Here is a 6,006-nt window from a genome sequence, read left to right as displayed (position 1 = left end):
TAATGCTTTTGGGAGTATTTTTAATGCATTTTGTTTCATAATATGCAAAGTTTGCACAAAAGGGAGGAATACTGGCAGCTGGAAATCTGGACCTGAAAAAGGCACGTAAAGTTACGTATTCTGCACAACTCCAAATGAGTTGAAACTTCATGGATACTTTTTGTGGAATATATAAAAGATACTGGAGCAAAGAGCTACCAGAGGGGGGCCACCTGGTGAGCACAAGACACTAGGGCACACCAGGCCCCTCAGGTGCGCCCTGGTGGGTGGTGCTCAGCCGAGCCCACCTCCGGTGCCCCACTTCCCGTACATATTTGGTGTTGACCTAAAAAATATAGAGGAGGACTTTTGGGACGAAGCACCACCATATTGAGGCGGAACTTGGACAGGAGATCTTTTGCACTCCGGCGGTGCGATTCCGCCAGGGGAACTTCCCTCCCGGAGGGGCAAATTGTCGGGACCCCGATCCTAAGTCATAGGAATCCAGCCTGTAACACATCGCATCTCTTTGCGGTCTCATGCACGGTTATCCCCACGGCTGCAGCCTTTCCTTAGCCGGGACCATCTGCGCCTTTTGACTCGCATATGCAATTGTGTCGCTAGCAATCCAGTGACAGAGAACCCGGATCGACATGTCTAGTCATAAACCAAAGCGGCAGTTCCGCACAGGGACAGGCATACATGACCCAGCAAAGCAGGTGTTGGTCACCAACGAATGTTGACGAGTCGTAGCAAGCTACAGGGACTCCATTACATCGCGTGACATTTCCCCAAAGGGGACAGACACAGCAGCTAAGAAGGACACATGCCGGTCAACCAATGTGTCCGGAGCAGTAGCGAACCACCATGGCTCGTTGGATCACAAAGGGGCATTTTCCTGTAAGGAATGCTACTAAAGCCTACGGCTAGGTAATCGAACCCCATACATATCAAGTACAACACACGTACGCATGGCCTACTGATATGTATAGATACATCGATGGCATCATAACCTAACCATGAACATACAAGCTTTATTTAAAAGGCTCGGAAGAGCCTCACACATAATATTACACAGTAGGGGTCTCACGACCCATCATAACAGTCATTCAAGTTACAAGCCAACGGAAGTAGATAAACTGTCTGGGTACAGTCAGATGAAACTAGAAGGCACATGGCCTGACTATACTACAGACCCACCTTAGGGCCAGATCGTAGCTGGGATACCAGCTACTCGTCGTCATCGATGTCTAGGAAGAACCCTCGATTAGGGTCATTAACAACCTCTGCAACAAATTATTAAGCAAAGATGAGTACAAGAGTACTTCGCAAGACTTTAGGATAACTATCTACTCATGCAAAGTATCAATAAGGAATTGTTGGGTTTCATGCGGAAAGCCAGCATTTGACTCGTGGCTAGACAACTTGCATTTTTAAATAATTTTGACAACATTGATTTCTCGCACACGAGTCCACTAACACCACAACAATACTCCATCGTGGAATCATTCCGTCTCCACACGGGAATGCCGTCCACGACACTCACGCTTATCTTGACAATTTTATGAGTAGCCATTGAAGTTATCTATGAACAACATATGTCTCCAAGTAGTCCATATCCGCAGGCGTAGCTATTCGAATAGATCATAACCCTGCAGGGGTGTACTTCTTCACACACGCTCTCACCACTTATTGCCATGTGCACGTCATGCATCTCGGCAACCTTCAAGCGGAAGCCCAGCGAGGGAGTTGGCCACGACCGTTAACCACACTAGTACTTAGTCCAGGTCTATCGCCTATCTGAGGGTAACCCGCACGGAAGTCCGGCCGATGTTTCCGCCACAGCCCCAAACGATGTGCGCAGGGTTCCCAAGCCCACCATCCGGGTGCCACTTGGTACACCGTGCCACTGCCTACCGCATCACAGCCCACCTCTCAGATCAGCGCTATGCACGGCCTCCATCATGACTATAAACACCAGAAACTACTTGCAACTCCTGGACCGAGTACTAGGCGATTAATAAGTCGAGCGGGGTCATATTTTAGGGCCCAACATGTGGTAGTATCTCGTCTTGGATTACATACACGGAATTCAGTTCCTAAGGACGGTTCCAATGAAACAACCCGCTATGTACTCCTACATAGCCTTTCACCGGTACCTTTACCAAATCAGGTTCAACACACAACCTTTACTTACTGAACACATTCTCACAATTCTGTTCATCTCCCAAATGACAGACCATACACAACTCTAAGCATAGCATGCATAGCAGGATAAGGCACATCATGGCTCAAGCATCTACCAGGTATGCTAGGTTGCAAGGTTCAGCTATTTACTGTGACAAAGATAGGTCATGCAAAGGAAGTGGGTTCAACTAACGTGGCAAAAGCATTTGAAGCATTTGATCCTAATGCAATAAGTAAGTGCAGCAGCGAGAACATGGGATTTATTGGGATGATCAAAATGGTTCCTTGCCTTGTTGCTCAGAGGAGGGACAATATTCGTCAGTCGGATATTCGGTGGAATCCGGAGGAGCGGAGCCTACCGATAGAAATGACATCAATCAATAACAATCATATGCAACAAAATGATGCATGAGCATGGCATGAGGATGCATGGTGGTATGCTAATATAGCTATCATTTATTAAGTTTGGAGTTGATTTGAATCAGATTCAAATATCACTTCAAACGAGGTATTCTCGAATACCATTTTAATTGATTTGACCTGATGCTCAGATCAACTTGTTTTTAACATGCATGGGAATGATATGTTAACTTGATGGTTGTGAATGCACAATGTTTGATCATAACATTTGAAGTGGAATCCAAATGATTTTCAAATTCGAACTCCAAAGCATTTATTAAATTTAACCTATTCATTATTCTACATGTTTGGTCCAGTAACATTTTCAAACATGTTTGCAAATGACATATTCAGATTCCTTGGATTTTCTGATACTTTTTCATATATAAATTATTTCCATTGGAGTTACAGATTAATTTCTATGATTTTTAGAATTTTTGGGCATTTTCTGGAATTCTTTTAAATCAGAAAAGCTACTTATTGCATCAGCATGGCATCAACAGTTCCAACTGGCCGTTGAAAGTCAAACCTGACCAGTGGGACCCATTGGTCAGTGACGCTGGTCAGTTTTAGATTAGTTTTAAACTTAATTAGCTAATTAACAGCACTGGACCCACATGTCAGTGACTTATTAGTTTAATTAATTTTATTTTTATTAACTATAATCTTCAGAGGCTGGCCCCACGCATCAATGGCTCAGGTCAGCTGAGATCCACCGGCGGCGAGGTCGTCCTCGCCGGCGGTGAGCCTCGGGCGACCACCAGAATGGCGGAGGGGCTCGGAAACGGTGCACAGGCGACCAAACTCTGCGCGGAGTGCACCACAGGAATGACACGTCTCCCGCATGTTCATTTTTGCACCTAGTCGGGGCTGATCTGGCCGGAGATGACGGCGGCGATGAGCATGGCGGCAGCCGAAGCTCAGGCATCGTCGGGCTAGGCGAATCCGAAGGAGATAGGCACGGGGCTGAGCACCTACGGCAACTACTCGATGGCCTGAAGCTGCTGGTGGCCTCAGAAGGACGAGCCGTTCACCGGAGAGCTACCGACGATGAGCTCCCGCGGCGGATCTCGTCGGGCTCCGGTGAAATCAGGGCTAGAGGAAGAGATTGAAGGGGGAAGCTTGGGGGAAAGTTTGCTAGGCTCACAGGGAGTGCAGTGGTGGCGCTAGCTTGCTCAGGGACGGCCTGGAGAGGGAGAACACCGACGATTAACTTCGGTGACCCGAGGGAGAAGAAGAATGCGTCTCGTCGATTCACTGCGTGTCGGCATCGGGCTCGTGGCTAGAAAGCTTCAGGGAGCTGCGGCGGATCTATTGCGCGGCTCAAGAGGGAAAGAGGTAGGCTAGAACGACGGCGAGCTCGACCTCGGCTCGGGCTCCAATGGCGGCAGTGGGGAACGAAGCAGAGGGAAGAATGAGGAGAGGATGAGCTCGGGCACGTCTCGGGAGGGTTATCCCTCGCGTGCTAGCACGAAGCGGCGGCCAGGCAGGCAGGGAGCTGCGTGGAGGCGCCGGGCGTCGCGGCGGCCACCTCCTGCTGCCTACTAGCGAGGAGGAAGACGACACGGGAGCTGGGCCTGGGCCAGGTAAGCGACAGGTAAGTGTTTTGCCTTTCTTTTATTGTTTCTTTTCTGATTTACTAACTATTTTGATTTGCTATTTATTTCAGCTCCAAAATAGTTTATAAAATTTATTTGAACACACGAGAATATTAGTTGGAATATATCCAACCATTCCTGAAGTTTTCAACATTTTTGAAAACTTAAAGTTTTTGAATTCAAATTTAAACTTGAATCCAGTGGCTTTTTTGCATTTAAATAAAATGCCAAAAGGGTTATGAAAATAGTTTTCTTCACTGCTTATTTGCTTTCAAGAATTATCAGAAAATTTGAACTTTTCTTGAGGCCATTTTGGGTTCATTGATTTTAACTAGTTTGAAATTTCCTTTAAATTGAGAAGTGGCTAGGGTTTTTGAGTTTTTCTTCACCACTTGCTTTGATCTTGTTGCAATTTTCTTGGATGCAATGCAAAGAAGATATGAGCACAATGGTATACTTTGGTTAGGGTTCCAGGGATGTGACACAAATCATCGTCATCATCATCACCAACAACCCTCTCATCTTGGGGAGGCCGATATTCATCAACATCTTCAACAACACCATCTCCTCTCAAACCCTAGTTCATCTCTTGTGTTCAATCTTTGCACCGAAACCTTATATTCTTGCTTGTGAAGGGCTAGTAGTGTTGATTATATCTTTTAGTTGAATACTATATGATTTATTTGGTGGAAGACAAAATGTCAGATCCTTTATGCAAATTAATACTCCTCTGATCTTGAGCATGTTTATCATTTGTGATTAGTTACTATTGTTCTTGAGGCCATGGGACAAATCGTGTTGCAAGTAATCATGTGAACTTGATATGTGTTCAATATTTTGATGGTATGTATGTTGTGATTCCCTTAGTGGTGTCATGTGCACGTCGACTACATGACACTTCACCATATTTGGACCTAAGGGAATGCATTGTGGAGTAGTTATTAGATGATGGGTCGCTAGAGTGACAGAAGCTTAAACCCTCTTTTCTCATGTCGTTGTCGGGGAGGTGAGTTCTTGAAGGTATATCTTGAGATCTTGCAGTTAAATATTTTGGTGTCTTGTTTTTCACTAGTTTGATTTTATAAAATAAATATACAAAAAAGGAATTTAGGTTGCCTCATTTTCTTCGTCTCTATAATGTCTTTCGTGAAAATGATGGTTCGGAAAATTGTGCTCACTTGTTAGAGGAAGAATATATGAAATTGTTTAATGTGAATTCCCTGAATGATAAGCATGATAGTAATATAATTAGAATGAATTCTCTGAATACCCATGGTGCTAATTATATGCAAAGCCACAAGCTTGGGGATGCTATGTTTAATGAAGATGTTATTTTTATTCCCCCAAGTTTTGACCAGAAAATTTATTATTTTGAAATCACGCCTCCTATCTAGGATGATTATTGTGATGAAATTATGGTATAAAGAATAAGGGTAACCATGAAACTTGTCATCATGATTTTAATTTTCACATGGATTATATCAATCAAGCATCTCCTGATACTTATTTTGTTGAGTTTGCTCCCACTACTATGAATGATAACAATTTTGCTTGTGTGGGTAGTAATAAAAATTCTATGCTTGTGCATCATGGAAATAATGCTTTATGTGACAGTTATGTCGGTGAATTTATTCATTATGCTACTAAAAAGTATTATGAGGGAGGAACATATGCTTGTAGGAATTGCAATAATATCAAGTTTCTTCCCTATATGTTCAAAATTTTGAAGTCATGCTTGTTTTTGTTTTCCTTTGCAAGTTGGTTATTGATACAGTAAATTGTTTTCTTGAAAAATGTCTATGTATAGGAAGTGGGTTTGACTTAAATGTGTTTGTCGTGTGCT

Source organism: Hordeum vulgare, chromosome 3H (assembly GCF_904849725.1).
Source record: "Hordeum vulgare subsp. vulgare chromosome 3H, MorexV3_pseudomolecules_assembly, whole genome shotgun sequence".
Lineage (NCBI taxonomy): Eukaryota > Viridiplantae > Streptophyta > Magnoliopsida > Poales > Poaceae > Hordeum > Hordeum vulgare.
The sequence above is the reverse complement of the archived record's forward strand: the minus strand, read 5'-3'. Positions refer to the sequence as shown.